Source organism: Aedes albopictus, chromosome 2 (genome assembly GCF_035046485.1).
Source record: "Aedes albopictus strain Foshan chromosome 2, AalbF5, whole genome shotgun sequence".
Taxonomy (NCBI): Eukaryota; Metazoa; Arthropoda; class Insecta; order Diptera; family Culicidae; genus Aedes; species Aedes albopictus.
Window position 1 is genome coordinate 52944028 of NC_085137.1, and position 17771 is coordinate 52961798.

The 17771-nt window shown below is 34.9% G+C and overlaps 1 protein-coding gene across 3 annotated transcripts in view; it reads right to left on the bottom strand.

Moving 5' to 3' along the window:
• LOC109421548 (potassium voltage-gated channel protein Shaw) overlaps positions 1-17552 on the bottom strand; it is a 289085-nt gene extending 271533 nt beyond the window's left edge. For 2 of the 3 annotated variants that reach the window (XM_062849685.1, XM_029871246.2), the window contains exon 1: positions 17367-17552. The gene's annotated coding sequence lies outside the window, so the exon portion shown is untranslated. The remainder of the gene's footprint in view (positions 1-17366) is intronic. The other variant, XM_029871247.2, reaches the window with a different exon arrangement.
• Positions 17553-17771: the final 219 nt, after the last annotated feature.

Consider the following 17771-nt stretch of genomic DNA (forward strand, 5'->3'; position numbering starts at 1 on the left):
GTGCGGCTAAACCAGTTCTGCAAGAAAGTCACGGAAAAACCGCTATTTTTGGAATATTTAAGGTAAATGTCACGGACTACCTTCGAAAAATGCAAATGATATTCACGGTGAATATCATTCGGCATTTTTCAAAGGTAGTCCGTGACATTTACCTTAAAAATTCGAAAAATAGCGGTATTTCCGTGACTTTCTTGCAGAACTGGTTTAGCCGCACAAGTTTTTCATATACCATATTCTCAGGATTGCTTTAATCACGACTGTTGCAGTTATACTCTTGGGATCTTTTCGGCGTATCAGTCTTCTCGTAAAAATCAAAAACTACGGTTTGATTTCTTTCTCCAACGTTTCGATCCTTATTGGATCTTTATCAAGGATTCTGTAATATATTTGTCACGTTAGATTAGTTTATAAAAGACGTTGCACTGAATTTACACATTACCGAAATAGTTGTCGTTTTTTTTTTTTCGTCAAACAGATTTTTAAACCTTTTAACCGTCATTTGATGTTTTAGCTACAAAATATTATCGTCAGTTATTTACAATATGGGTGTCAAGTATTACTTACAATTCCGTCCGTTTTTAACCGGAAAACCATAATTTTTCAAAATTTGATAGTCGGAATTCGGACCACTGTTCGCTATTTCTTGAACACTTTTCAAAATGACGGTTAAATGTTTCTCTCTTCGTGTGTTGTGTATTCGGTTATGGTAGTGTGTGCGTTGTGTTTATAATGATTCTGTTTTGATTTCTGCTTGTCGTTCTCTTTAGGTTTTGCATCGTGTGTAATATGGCAGCGTAGACTACGTGCAGGTTATCTGTGTCTGTACGTTTGTTTACCGTGTGTGGCGTGTTATTAATGTGACATCGGGACATCGCTCCAATGTACGCAGACTGACGACGCTAAGAGAAGCAGGACACACGAACACTGACGCAGCGATAATAAACATTAGGGAAAAGACAGCACTACTAGACCACGCAGCAGAAAATGACCATGTTTTCAGACTTGACAATGTGAAGATTGTAGATAGGACACACAAACCATCCAACCTTCCCATCTTGGAAAGCTGTCACATTAATAACACGCCACACACGGTAAACAAACGTACAGACACAGATAACCTGCACGTAGTCTACGCTGCCATATTACACACGATGCAAAACCTAAAGAGAACGACAAGCAGAAATCAAAACAGAATCATTATAAACACAACGCACACACTACCATAACCGAATACACAACACACGAAGAGAGAAACATTTAACCGTCATTTTGAAAAGTGTTCAAGAAATAGCGAACAGTGGTCCGAATTCCGACTATCAAATTTTGAAAAATTATGGTTTTCCGGTTAAAAACGGACGGAATTGTAAGTAATACTTGACACCCATATTGTAAATAACTGACGATAATATTTTGTAGCTAAAACATCAAATGACGGTTAAAAGGTTTAAAAATCTGTTTGACGAAAAAAAAAACGACAACTATTTCGGTAATGTGTAAATTCAGTGCAACGTCTTTTATAAACTAATCTAACGTGACAAATATATTACAGAATCCTTGATAAAGATCCAATAAGGATCGAAACGTTGGAGAAAGAAATCAAACCGTAGTTTTTGATTTTTACGAGAAGACTGATACGCCGAAAAGATCCCAAGAGCATATTCTCAGGTTCAGATTCTAAAATGAGCTGTAGGTGGTTGAATTTAGATATGACGAAATGAAATGTTCAACACTGCTCACAAAGTCATCAATTAGAGTGTTGCTGCTCTTGAACACCTCCTGAAGTCATTGGTGGTTGAGAGATTAGAATGCATAACTGTCCATCGATTTCTATGAACATTTCTCCAATGATTCCTCCAGAGAATCATCCAGGAATTCTCCAGCAATTCTCAAAGGTATTTTTCTTGGGACTGCTTCATGAGTTTCTTTTAATATTTTCCAGGCAATTATTTTTAAAACTGGTTTACGAATTTCTTCATGAACTGCTTCCAAAACTTCTCCTCAGGATTTTTTTTCAAGTATTTCAACATATAATTTCATACTTGTTTATTCTTTCGTGTATTTTTCGTGTATTTTTCATTTTTCAAATTTCTTCAGGGGGCTGTCCATAAACTACGTAGACTTTGAGGGGGGACGGAGGGGGTCTGGCCAAAGCCTACGGTCCTTACAAATTTCGAAAATTGTGTATGGACGAAAGTCTACGAGGGGGGAGGGGAGAGGTCTGAGATTGCCAAAATGGAGTCTACGTAGTTTATGGACAGCGCCCAGGGGTTTACCAGCAATTTTTACAAATGTTTCTTCAGAAGATGCGACTACAGGAGAAATTTGCTTCAAATGTCCAGAGATTTTTTTTCCGAAATTTTGATAGGGTTTTTGGAGTTATTTTTACTTTTTTTTAGAAATTATTGCTTGAATTTCTACAGAGGTTTGGAAATTTCTCTAGAAAATTCACAAGGGAAGTCCCTCCAAAGGTTTATTCAATAGTTCCTACATGAAGTACTCCAGGTATTGCATTCTTTTTATTCAGAACTTCCTTAAGAAATTCGTGTAAATATTTTTTCTTCATTAAAAATCTCTACAAACCCTCAGGAGTTGCTACATAATCTTACCCTTAACATTTTTCTAGAATTTTTCAGGAAATTGTTCTATGAATATTCGAAATTTTCCTTTTAAATTTTTTATTATATTTTACTTGATGGTTCTTCAATGAATATCTTCAGGATTTTTTCTGCAGGTTTTTTTTTCTCGGAAATTCCTCCAGGTAATAGTTTAGGTGGTTTCGTGTACTAATCTCTTAAGGGATTGCAAAACTATTTTTTTCGAATATTCCTCCAGAGCTATCTCAAGTAGTTCTTCCAAATATTTCTTCAGAAAATCCTTCTGGGATCCCATAGCAATTCTTCAAGAAGTGTACCAGTACCTTTATCCAGAGAGCGGACATCCAAACTAGACAAAAAATCTCCCGAAAGCCGTGTAAAGAATCATTTTTTTAGCGTTGAGAACACTAGCGTCACCTAAGCAGCATATTGCACAGTAAGTGGTGAATATGCATATCTAGATAAGTTTTATATTCATCACTGACAGCAGCGTGGGAACATTTCGATAGCAACGCCATAACCAAATTGCCACTTGTGTTGCCATTTCAAATGATCGTTAAACTCCTCACACAACTTTGGAATTGGACTTGAATGTCCAATTGACATTGTGTAAAAGATATTCTTTCAAAAATTCCTCTACGGGGTTTTCCAGAAATTTCTCAAGCAGTTTTTTATTGGAATTATTTGCCGAATTCCTACTGAAGTCTCTCAATTTTTTTTTGAGAGTTAAATGGTATCTTAATGTGTTTCTTTAGGTTTTCTCCTAGGTTATATCCTAGATATTCATCCAGTAATTGCACTAGAGATAACTTCAGAAAATTCTTCTGGAATATTTGTCCAGGAATCAATACAAACAATGTACTATTCCTGGTCTAAAAATTAAGCTATTTGTGTGCACGCAATTAAAAGTTATACATTATTAAGTGTGTTTCACTTTTTTCGAGTCCAATCGTTATATCTTGAATGTAGTAGTTCAAGCGTCTCGAACAAAAACCACTATAGGTTGGTTCCGTTTTGTCACTATCCGTTTTTATCACTGTCCTTTTTTATCACTATGTATTCGTTTTGGTCACTAAGGGAGTGTCCATAAATGACGTAGCTTTTAGGGGAGAGGGGGGAGTAGGGTAGTCCACACTTACAGGGGATAGACAAAATGATCGGGACAGGCAAAATTTTCACTTTTCCAAAAATGTTCAACTAGCTGTAACTTTTCGAAAAGAGCATCAAATATTCTCAAATTTTCACTGTAAGTTCATCAACTAGTTGTGAATCAGTGGACAAAATTTGGAAAAGATCGGGCTATTCTGCACGAAATTATAAAGTTTCTAGAAAAAGGTATAATTATCCGAAAGCCAACTTTGAGCTGTTATATCTCCGGATTCAATGAACCGAATGCAATGAAGTTTTGACCATTTAAGACTTATATAATGAGCTCTGAAAAACGTTAGTTTAGACATTCTGGAAAAAGTAGCACAACCGTCAAAACCTTTGCCGGTGTTAGTTAAAAAACTATAAAATGGTGCAACCAAAACTTAATACATTTTTACAAAAAAAAATATATTAAGCAGCAAACATTTACGTTTTAAATGTGTTCAAACTGTCATTTGGTACCAAATCACTTTTCCTTGTTTTACTAAAGTGACTCCAAACTTTTAGCCGATTTTGAAAGGTGACATCAAGAGTTAATTAATTTTCCAGTGACACTGCCGTAAGTTTTTTTTTAGAAAATGTTGCACCTTTTGATTATGTTTACATATAAATATGTTTGGAAAATTTTCACCTAAGTCATGTATACATTTTTTTTGGTTTGTTTTACTATTATCTTTTGAATAACAGGTTTGGAAATCGGACGCTGATTAGCGAAGATATGTGCCTAAGAAATGACATGTTTTTGAGGGGGTAGCCCCAAATTTTTGATCGGGAGTGTAGAACTAGAACTAAGCCCTCTAAGACACTCACTAAGCTGAAAAGCAAGCTTTGTCTCTATTGGAATCTTTTTAATAAAGAAGAAGCTATTTTTTTCAATTTTATAACTGAACTGAAATCTACTACTACTTAAACCTTCCATCACATCATATCAGATTGGAAATCACTGAGCCTTGCAACACCTCTTCATTATAAGTTAACCATTCCCGGGCAGAAGAGAATAACAAAGTAATGGTAAGGTTTACCATTCAAAAAAGATTACTGAATGGTAAAATTTGCCATTGGTTTGTTTGAAATAAGTGACAAAAGGGCAAAAATAATAACTGACATTGTTCGATGCAATAACTAATGAATGTCAACTTTTGACATTATAAACCAAGAACAACAAAAAATTTAAGATTTAGAATCGCAAAATTTACCATTATTAAGCTATTGAAACAGAAAAATATCAAAATAATTTATTCGCTTGTCAACCAAAAGAAGGGTATATTGAGTTGTTTATTCCTATAAATTAAAAAAACATAAGTTTTCTGGATGGAATGCAATTTCAAACAAATAGCAAAAGTTTTCATTATACTTGTAGAGGTTCGAATGGGAAGTTGACTTATTTCTCGGGGATTTCGGCTTTCAGTCAAAGAAAAGTGTTGATTTTCTTATCTCATCGCCAACGTTTCGATCCAGATGTTGGGATCTTCTACAATTTCTAGCCCTGAAGATGATCCCAACATCTGGATCGAAGCGTTGGCGGCGATGAGATAAGAAAATCAACGCTTTTCTTTGACTGAAAGCCGAAATCTCCGAGGAATAAGTTACCATTATAATAACTAAAATCCACTTTTTCTCATTATGCTGTTACAACTGAGATGGTTCAATCAAACTCGTCATTCATATCTTAATTATTGCAAAATAAATTATAACAAAATCAGACATTAAGTAATTATTTCTCCAATTTTTAAATTATTTGATAAATGACAAGTAAATGAGAGGGATAGAAGCAAAGAAGTGTAAGTGACAAAAACCCATTTTCGAGTAAATGAGGTTTAAAGTTTTTCACCAATTTTTCATTCCATACAAAATGTATAGTTTCATAGTAAATGTCGATATCTCAAGTAGAACAGCGATTCTGTGCTCAAAAGAAGTTTACTACTGCTCACGACGGGGACGTATTTGGTTCGCAAGGTAAATTATTCTTTATTTCTTTTCAGGCACCTTTACACACTTATATTGGTTCAACACAGGTAAGTTCACATCATAACTTTATTCAGTCCACTTATTATTAACTTTAACTACTTATTTATTGATCAAAACTAATTCACTACAAATTCAAACTTTAATGACTACACAATTGTCGATGTCGCAGAAAGAGACCCGATCACGATTATCATTCGGCTTTTATACATGGTGTCTCCATATTGAAAGGTTGCCGGAAGATAAAGATCGCACTTTCCGATGGGGGCCATGATGATAGCAGTATGGAAGGATCGTAATTGCTTGATGCTGTGAGAAAGCACAAGCTGACGTATAGGTGGCGGGACGATGTACTATTCGCATGTACTTTGTACGCGAACAGTAAAAATGATCTTAAAAAAGTCCCTGAAAGCTTGAAACCTGTAGAATTTGTTGATATGCTCAGCTCAAAATCGATGAAATATCCCTCAAATGGCATATTTTGATGTGATATCAAACTATGCTATTGTTATGTTGTTCATGAAAAACTTATGAATAGCAAAATTAGTTATGACAATAAAATTTGTTATTTTTTTGTTTTTGGTTTGCCATTCACCTCTACCCGGGTTGATCGGCTCTACCCCATTTGGCATAATGCCATTTGGCATAACGCCGTTTGGCATAATGCCATTTGACATAAAGTCCATTTGGCATAATGGTCATTTGGCATAATGCCGTTTGGCATAACACAAAGAACAGCCTTCTTGTTAAGAATGTGCATAATATTTGTTATGGCAAATGGCCATTATGCCAAATGGCGGTTATGCCAAATGGCTTTTATGCCAAATGGCATTATGCCAAACGCCATTATGCCAAATGGAATTATGCCAAACGGCATTATGTCAAATGGCATTATGCCAAATGGGGTAGAGCCGGTTGAGCAGCAGAAACCTAAAAACATTCACACTTAAAAATTAAGTAGAACAGCATTTGTGTTTTACCAAAAAAAACGTGGTCTACATTTTTTTAAATATGGAGTTTATTAAAATTGGAATATTTTGCGTTACAGTTAATCATTTTTTCAATCATTTTGCCGTTAATAGAAAGCTAAGATATCTCTCTGATTTTTTTTACAAAATTGAAAAAAACAAATAGGGTAGGTATTCAAACTTTGAACCAAATTGCGGCTTTCTGAAGCAGTACAAATTTTAAGTGATTTTTTCTCCCACATGGAAATAATTTACTACGGCAAAATCGTATGTACATGAAAGCCACGGGTATAAGCTTTCTGTTAAATGGTAAAAAGTTTGTATTTGCACCGATTTTCATTGAAATATTCGATTTTTCATCAACAATGATTTTAATCTTAATTTGAACCATCGTAATCATAATTTGAACCAATTTTAATCTTAATTTGAAATACTGGCGGCAGCAGCTCGAGCAACTCATAAAACAGCCAATTCCATGTTAAACAATTAAAAATCACATGAATCTGCTAATTCTCATACATATTTTTCATAAGGCAGTGGAATCTCAACTCAGAATGTTCGAAATTCTTCAGGAATTTGGAAACTAAATTTGGAATTTTTCATCCCCCAAGAGTGAACAAAGCAACCACTAGCGCGATCTACAGGCCAACACTAGATGCTCACCCCCGTTTACTAGTTCAAATTTAGATTACAAATGGTTCAACTTAAGATAACATTCTCCAAGTAAGAATCACTTAAATTTGATAATTTTATGACAAATAATGTGGAATATTATTCGGTTGGTCGATTCTACGATAAATAAGCTTCCATTTGACGTATTCACTTATTGCGTGTGATACAATGCATGAGCTGTATGAGTGCACCGAAAATGGACTTTCTCTGGGGGGAAATAGGTGAAATCACAGTGATTTTTCAGTTGCCTATTTTCGATGGCAAAAACGCTTTTTTCAATGCTTTTAAAGCTTATGTTATCAGATTATATTACGGAAAACTGTTTAACATCTTTTTCGGGACAATATTTGCCCAAAAAGTACGTCATTTCAATGAATTTCAAAATAGTTCAAATTAAGATGACATTTTGACTAGTTCAAATTTTGATTTCTTACCCTAGTTTAGATTTCATCTTTAAATTAAATTAAAAAAAAAAACATTCCACTGTAATTTTTTTCCTTTACATTTTCGAGCTCAGGGCATGATTCTACACTTAAAATGATCATCAGCTTACCGAGTTCAAAAATGTTGTAAACTGGTGTTATTGGATTCCCATCACAAAAAATGCATTTCATGTTTCTTTTTACATACATAAAAAACAATTAACATTAAAGTTTTCTTACTTTTGCCGATGGACATAATATCCCAAGTAACGATTTTAATTTTATCAAAGTTTTTTAGCGATTCAAAAATCCCAAACATAAAACCATTGATGCCGACTTGAAAATGTTCTCGAGTTCTTGTATGCCTCAATAAGCCCACGTTCTGGCTAGTTGGTCCAGTCTTATTAGGGTCTACAGGACTTCGTATGCAAACCGGCTTAGGATTTCGGGTTGTATCATAGTTTTATCAATTTTCTAAATAAAACCATCTTCTGACTTGTCGAATAATTGTTTTGATTATTTTTCACTCTCAATGTTCGATCGTTAGAATAAGTTATGCTTGGTTGTTTATCCAGCCATCAATTGGAAAGATGCAGATATGGAATTCAGATTTGTTTTCCTATTTAATACGTGTCAGGAGAAATGCCACGGAAAATTTGTGGTGAATGTGACTGTGATAATGACAAAAACTAAGTGCGCCACACAAACTATGCAAAATTTGGAAGTTAAATGCAAAAAGGTTTTTTCAACACAGCGGAGTTTAAAAGGCATTATGTAATTTTTCTGACAAAATAAAATGACGGAAACGTGTTGTATGGTTTAATTTGATCTTAAGCTGTACGTGAAATCATAAAATTGAGTAATAATTTTTCTGTATTTACATGAATTATCCCAGCTAGGCGACATATTTTTCTGATAAAACTCTGTGTTCCTAATGATTCCTCCAATAGGGCTAACCCTCCTGAGGTAGTCATAACTGAGCTCATGATAGAACTAGCGGTTTTATCACAGCATTTTTTTGGTTTATGTTACGGCCACGAAATCTTTTGCTGGTTTAATGCATTGCCTCACAGTTTTGTGTGTTTGTTTACAAAAAAATCTCTCCGACAACAACCGCAAATGCAAGTTTTATTGAAATGGTATATAATAATGATAAAACCAATTCATGTCTACTTGCAAGTCTTTAATTGAAGATGTTTATAGCAAAAGTTATATGATAGTTTTATGGAACGCCAAAGGTTCAAAGTAAAAAACTACCACATAAAACTTATTTACAACAACCAGCTTTGTAACATACTCGTATAAAACCAGGATAAAACATGAAGGCATGCTGATTGTTACTTGGGCTATGTCTGAACATTGATAAATACCATTGATTTGGTTCAAAATCAATTGAATGTTTGCTATATTTTACTAATAATGAAAGATATTTTCGTTTGAAATCAATTTTACTTGCAAGTTATGCTATTCTAATTGCAATTAATGATTTACGGTGTGAAATGTGCATCCAAACTTCAATCATTAAATTCAAATCGTTTGAAAGGTTAGGATTAAAGAAAAGTGGCAGCACTGGATTACCCAGGGTCGACGAAATCGAACGAAAACAAATAACAAGGCAGGCGAATTTCTGTTGTCACATCCTATCCTAGATCCTATGCAAAAAGTTCTAGTGGAGGGGCATTGTGGTATATTCATACCCTCAATTTTACAGAAGAAAAGTAGCAAAAGTCTATGAAAATTTACTTTTTTTTTACGGAAAATGTCAGAGTTTCGTAACTTCTTTATGATTTCCTGTAATGCTTGTATTGACTTTAAACCATTGATTCTTCCAGCGACATTTTCTTCCATCCTCAACCCATCAAAAGCTCTAAAGAGTCAACAACATATTGGTTTTCAGAATAAATTTTCCAGATTATATAAACAAATTTTAGATTTTCTTCAAGGATTTTCTGTAAGGGTTTGGTTTAGGTTATATGGGATTCTCACTGGTATTTTTTTTTTTTGTGATCCAACGTCATCGCCTCAAGTAGTAGTCGTTTTTTTTTCCAGAGATTTCTGTAGAAATTCCTCAACGTGTTTTACAAAGATTGTTTAAACGTAATTCTAGTAAGTAGTTTGATGTTATCCGGATTCCTCTTGTACATACCATCCCGTAACCATTCAGATTCTACCAAAATAAGGCCAAATATTAACTTGTACCGACTTTTCGATCTCTCTAAGCAGAATACCCTCTCCGAATAAGTGTAATCAGTTTTGTACCTTTTAATTCCGTCCTATTTTGCTTATCCTTTGACAGATATGCGTATTTCGACTATCACTTGTAATCTTCCTCAGCGTCAGTTATCCATAAGTTGTTCAAATTCCTTGAAAACATATGACATTTTGCAGAGATTGTGTTAGGAATTTCAAAGAATTAACGTAAATTTTCCATCACAAATTCTTCTATGAGTCACCCATATGTTTTAAGCTCGCTGACGTAGTGTACGGTTTGGGTCTAAATGCCAAAGGAGGGTTAAGGTATCCACCAAAAGCGTTTCTCTAGAGAATCTAGGAATTTCCCAAACAATCAACAATACTTTCAAAGAGTGCATTTGAAATTCTACCACTACCTAAATCCTATTAATTTTAGCATTTTTTTTCTGCTTAGAAAATAGAAACTGTGTCGGTTGTGTCTATGGGCGGTACATGTTATTCTGCTGTTTAGTGCCTTACGTTTTTAACTCTAAAAGGGATACCTGGGGTCCAGGCGCCTTTCAGAGCTCGTCTTTGATGGAACACACTCAGCGTGGTGAAGAAACTGAGGCCATGAAGGTATCCCTTTTAGGGTTAAAGATCGTTTTCGACAATGAATACGACACTGATTTATTAAAAGTGTCTGTTCAATTTTGAGGCCCAACAAAATTCCTTGTTCTCGTCTAACTAGCTCTGTAGTCGTCTGAAATACATGGACACAGTATTATGTTCCTCAATTATATTTCAGTATTTTTCTTTTGATTTGTGCCATCCGTCGTCATCAATATCAGCTCAAAGTTTTGGTCCAATTTCTCGATGACATGGTAATAAAACAAGTAGCATTGTATAACAATTCACCACGCCATGCAACGCATCGCAATTCAGTTCGGTAAGGGATCATTTCTTTTTTCTCGTTTCAGAGAGCGAATAATGGCGCTTAAGCCTAGGCTGTGAAACCAGGACACATGAAAAAATGCCTGTGCCCTATCCCAGGAGAACAAACGCCATCTAAAACGGAGAGTACATTAACTTTCGTAGCAGCATCACTCTCAACACCATTCCCCTAAACTAGGGGCTCTCAAACTTTTGCAGCTTGCGACCCACTTTTGATTTTCATTGAATTTGGCGACCCATCAAAATATATGCTGATGGGTCATACGTAATTTTTGAAAATTTTGGTTGATTTTTTTTTTAATAAATACATTTATCGCGTTCATTGGTGTTGATAAACCTACGTAATGAAGCTCTTAATCTTTCAAATTTTTGGTTTTTTTAGTTTACCGTGCTGTTTTTTTTTTTTGTAAAAGTCCAAATAAAGTTTCGGTGCCCAAGTGAACAGCCACAGTGCACCCTTTGTTTCAAGAATTTGAAATATGTTTGTAAGTTTCTAATACAAATTTGAAAACACTGGTAAATGCAACAATACAAAACATCACAGATCTTAGGAATTCTATCATAATTTTTTTTTAAATAAATAATCCTTAGAACAAAAGTGATGATTGAAAATATAATGGCAATTAAATTCTTCGGTGAACTTTAAAAATATCAATTAATAAAAACAAATATTATCATGCATTTTGCATCGTGCTTTCTAAGACAAAAAATAAATCTTTCAAACAGATCAGGTGCTTTTCTGTATTCATGGTGTTTATTGTAACCACTGTTCGCTTGAAACCAGTTTTTAGCTGTTCTAATTTCTGTAAAAAGTCAGATTATCAAAATTTATAAAAAATTTAACAGAAGGTAAGTTTTACCATAACAATAAAAAAAAAGTCGGTGGATATTTCCAAATTTTCGTTGGTTTCTTGTCGAAGTTTGTTGAATTTTTGATATTTCCAATATGTTTTGATAATTTAACTGCTGAACTTGATGTGTAAATGTAAAGGAAAATGTTAATTGCAAACCAAATTTGAACTGATTTTTTTTTGCAGAGAACACAAATAAAAACTAAAGTTTTACTATAATCTTCTGATTGAAACTCATATTTCAGAACTCAGAAAATAGTTTCAATATTCGATACATTCCATGCCAAGATTAATAATACAGAAATTATGAATAGAATTAAGAAGAACCTTATTTCCAGATATAGTTCTGCCGATTCTTCAAGAGAGAATTTGTAAATTTGAAGGTAGCCAACAAAAACAGTTTTCATAGGTTAATTAGCAAATTAATTATAATGTCACCCAAGATTTTGCGACCCACCAAAAATCTGCCGACTTTTTTTTTATTTTTATGGTAAAACTTACCTTCTGTTAATTTTTTATAAATTTTGATAATATGACTTTTTACAGAAATTAGAACAGCTAAAAACTGGTTTCAAGCGAACAGTGGTTACAATAAATACCATGAATACAGAAAAGTACCTGATCTGTTTGAAAGATTTATTTTTTTGTCTTAGAAAGCACGATGAAAAATGCATGATAATATTTTTTTTTAATTAATTGATATTTTTAAAGTTCACCGAAGAATTTAATTGCCATAATATTTTCAATCATTACTTTTGTTCTAAGGATTATTTTTTTTTTAATATATGATAGTATTCCTAAGATCTGTGATGTTTTGTATTGTTGCATTAACCAGTGTTTTCAAATTTGTATTAGAAACTTACAAACATATTTCAAATTCTTGAAACAAAGGGTGCACTGTGGCTGTTCACTTGGGCACCGAAACTTTATTTGGACTTTTACAAAAAAAAAAAAACAGCACGGTAAACTAAAAAACCAAACATTTGAAAGATTGAGAGCTTCAATACGTAGGTTTATCGAAACCAATGAACGCAATAAAATGTATTTATTAAAAATTCAACCAAAATTTTCAAAAATAACTTTTGACCCATCAGCATATATTTTGATGGGTCGCCAAATTCAATGAAAATCCAAAGTGAGTCGCAAGCTGCAAAAGTTTGAGAACCCCTGTGCTAGATTGATATTTTCGTTTTAACTGAAATGAAGTTTTCAAAATGATATTGTGTTATAATTCTCAAATTTATAATTTTTAAATGTATACGGTAACCTCAGCTTTTTATAAGATATCATGATTAAAAAAAAAAAAACTATGCCATATCGAACGCCATTTCATTAAGAAATGCACATGAGAGAAATGAAGTAAACTTCATTGGGCTTTAAATTATACTAGCTGACTCCGGCAAACTTTGTCTTGCCTAATGCGTTTATTGACGTTTCAAGTCTTTAGCCCCAAGTCCAAATCCCCGTTCAAAACGTATGAAGAATCGATTTTCAAAAACTTTCAATTTGTCAAAAAGAATATATTGCATTGCTTTTATTAGATATAAATCGATTTTCCAGTTGGGTGAATCTGAACATAATAAACAATGATTATGAAAATAATCTGTTAAAAACTAATTTCAAACTTTATGAAATTTTAATCGTCTTCAGAACCTGATATGCAAATGTGGGGTGTCATGACTCTCGAGGCAAGCCCATGCACAAGGGTTCTGGGGGTAAAACCCCTCCCATTATTGAAGTGCCCCACTACCCCTCCACCTTCTGCCAAGTTTTCTCAAGATTTTTTGCCGTTTTTGCAGAATGAACCTTGGACAACTAGTGCCTACTTTAAGGTTGAAGTTCGGGAAGCAGTTTTTTATTATTCCCAACTGCTTTACCTTATTCATTACTCTATTGTTCACTTGGGCACTACGTTAGCAGTTACAATTGATAGCAGCAGTTACATTTTCTACAAAGCCTAAATGTAATCTATTCAAATTCTTCTATATCGAATTCCCAAGTAACACATCGAAACAAGTTGCAGATGAAGAAACTCCAAAATATGTTATCTAAGAGTATTTTATGAGGGCAGACAATTAAACGTTCCATAATAAATACAAAATTTCCCATAAATAATTCGAAAAGTCCCAGTGAAGAAACAGGGGTGTAAGCAGTAATAAATTACAAAAGTTCCATAAACAAATGAAAAAATGCATGAATAAATCAAAAGTTTCCATAAATAATTGATTTTCGAGCAATTAAAAAAGTCAAAAATGCAATGAATAAATCAACTGTTGCAATAAAAAAAGCCATTTTTCCCACCAAATAACTTCGAATTTTCCATAAATAAATCCGATTTTTCCATAATAAATTAGAAAATTCACAATAAAAAAATATCGAAAAAGCAATAAAAAATTCAAAAAATGCAATAAAAAATGACTAAATTACCCATGAAAAACAAATGCAGGAAAGTATGAGGCAGTGAAATGCTGAATCGCACTTATCGGCACCAACATTTCAAAAGGGCGTAACTGCTTTTGCAACCAATGCCTTCTCACAGAGCTGTGGGTCGTATTTCATACATCTCACGCAATTCACATCCATTAATCGAAAGAGGAGGATTTTATCTTTCTATTTGTGCTAGTAGATTGCTCGAGAGGGATGGGATACGCTCCGAGGCTTTGTGAGAAGGCATTGGTTGTAAATGCAGTTACGCCCTTTTGAAATGTTGGTGCTGTTATATGACTGTAACGACTGAAAAGCCTGCCTAACTATGATTGCAATTTACCGAGCAATCGCTTGCTGTCCGAACTCGCTATCGCTCGTCGGACCTAAAAAAGGGATAACATCTATGTTTGCATTATACCGGGCAAATTCTTGGATCTGTGGTTTGCCTAGAACCGAAACGATGCAGTTGCAGTTCATCGGATATCGGAAACTTCGGCGGCCTTCTGCCGCCTCAGTTCCTCAATCCTCTATGCGGCTTCGCCGCATGGTCTATGTATTTTTTTGGCTCAAAATGCATTTACGTTTATTGCTCGTTTCTTGACATTTATTGATAATTTATTTTTTCATTTATTGCACTTTTTAAATTATTTATTGCTTCTTCGATATTTTTTTTATTGTGAATGTTCTAATTTATTATGGAAAAATCGGATTTATTTATGGAAAATTCGAAGTTATTTGGTGGAAAAAATGGCTTTTTTTATTGCAACAGTTGATTTATTCATTGCATTTTTGACTTTTTTAATTGCACAAAAATCAATTATTTATGGAAACTTTTGATTTATTTATGCATTTTTTTATTTGTTTATGGAACTTTTGTAATTTATGACTGCTTACACCCCTGTTTCTTCACTGGCACTTTAGGAATTATTTATGAAGAATGATCACTTTCTTATGAGTCGTTTATATTTTAGCCATTTTATGAGTTTCTTCGAAACATCTTCAGTTAATATATAGTTTTCAGGAAACATTTGCACCTAAAATAATGTTGCCAATATGTTTTCAAAAAACAAACAAATTTTGCGTCTCGCTGTCAAAGTGGATTTCTCCGAATCTGACTTATGGACTTCATTGGCTAGAGTTTATTTCATAAATACGACCTAGCGAGTATTGCTGAAATTGGAGCTTGGCAATTCTGACCAGGTTTCGATTGAATCCTTGTCTGGCTGGCCACTCAGATGTTTTTCAATACGGCTGGCTCCTTTGCTCGCCAGCTGGCGAGCAGAGAAGCAAGCCGTCTTGCAGAACGTTTTTCAGCTAATATTTGCTTAGCTTACCTTGTGATTTGTGATTCTTCTTCGCCTCAATAGTTGATAGGTAGCCATTAGTCGTTGTTTCCTTAGCCGTAAATCTCCCCTGCCGTTCTAATCAACGTAAAAATGACCGTAAACTTGTAAACTTGTTTACTCTTTTCTGACGACATGCTTACAAGATAAAACCAAATCAATCGCCTTTTCCTGTATACGTGCGTTTATGATAATTTCCCGCAAAAAGTTGTCAGCTGATGTTAGAATTTTGTATTTCGCTAACATGTTTGTTTGTTATCATAAGGTTGCATCACAACTTTTGCGTAACAATAATATGTTGCAGAAGACAAAATTCTTGCGCTTTTTCGGTCATGCAAAAGTCACGGAACATGTTGCCGCACCTTTATTCCATGACAGGAAAATGTTATGGAGAAGTACGAAAAGCTTTTCTATAACAAGGTGTGTTGCTTGGGTTGGTTGCCTATGCACTGCTTTCACTTCCTGCAGGATAATCACGTGGCTCATGATCATTTCCCAGTCCGAATGAGAGTCCATTATGAGTTGCCGTTCGCCGATATCTAATTATCGGGGTCCGTTAGAGCTATTAGTCCAGAAGGGAATTAATGCCAGCCGCTCTCGGGGGGAAAAGAAGCTGAAGAATTTAAAGTGCCAGGGCTGGGGTCGAACCCATGACTATCCACTTATGAACTGAACATGTTACCGCTTTGCAACGGGCCCCAGAGAAAGCAGTTTTCTCGTCCCAAATTTTCATAATAACGCAACGGGAAAAGAATGCAATAAGTTACTTCAAAATCATAGGACGCTTTGAAACAATGATAAACCAGTCAAATTCCATAGATATAGTAGATTGGTCGTATCTGCGAAAGCTCAAAAAAAAAAAAAATAGCAATATCCTTGATGCAACCTCGGGAGAACTTGCTGATCGATTATCATTTTTTTTTTGTTAAACTTTACAAGAAAAGTTCTAGCGCGATTGCTATGGGATACCAGCCAAAAGAAATTTCGACAATATTCTGGAATCAGCTTCTCACGAAACATCACTGATTAATGGAGATTATATTGTGCAATTTTTGGCGTAAATTCCTACAAAAACTGTTTAAGGAATTTTATCTGAAGTCAATGATACGTTTATAATTGAAATTCTGATTTATTTTCCAGTAGGATTTTCTGTGAAATGTCTGGAAAAGCATCAAAAGAAATCCTGGATGAATTTTTAACCGATTTAAAAAAATCAATCTCAAGGTGAGTAGCAATAAATTTGACGCACTCTGTTTTGAACATCATTTTATTTATAACTTTCTTAGAAAATAAGCACTTAGGAACTAAAAAAGAGAATCTTCCTGCTTTTTTTTGCCGAACAAATTAAAAATCACCACAAACATCGAAATAATGGTTTCTTTCCTCACCTTGAGTTATTCATACGTTCCAGTAATCCATTTATAGCTACCCGACCGAACACACAAATGCACCCGACGCTCATTTAATCGCACCCTTCAACAGGTGCTTTAAATCTTCACACCTTCCGACGATGCGATGGTTCAGCACTAATGGGATAATGGAATCAATTTCCCCTTTGACAGCATTTTTCTTAGACACTCTTAATTACGCCCAGCTTTTTGGCATACCCCGCCAAAAAGCATCACTCAACACGCCCCCATCGAACGCAGAACAGCACCACCCACCACTTCTGATTGTAATCCACCTTCTCAAACGACGACGCCGTTGGTCAATGATCCATGCACTGCAGTAATTCTTCCTCGTAAGCATCCACACTAAATATAGTTGCACCCTGTCATGCCCCCAAGCCCAAGTTAATTTAATTCACGCTCACTAATTGACCACTTGGGAACAGCACTTTAGCACTTACATCTCCCGTGTGTTGTCGAGCCTACCACGTACCCATCTATTGCGACGACCGACCGTTAGACAACCGGAGGAATGTCTCTATCCTCAGGGGACACCCACTAGATATACCACAATGAGGGCCGAAACCCGGACACTTTTCACTTGTACGACCGGATCCACGCGAGCTTCGAACAGAACTGATCCTTTTCCGATGGTTTCATCTCGACCGAAGCCCAGCATCCGGCCCGCTATGGTCGGGGGCCGACCGCGAAGACGAATTGGAATCGTGTGGTGGTGGTGAATTTTCGAATTTCGGGGCACACGTTCGGACGACGGTTGAGAATGAACGCGTGGCATGGGAGCCGCCAAATGAATGCGGGCAAAAGATTTTTCCGCATTTATAATCTCAAATATACAGGAAAACATT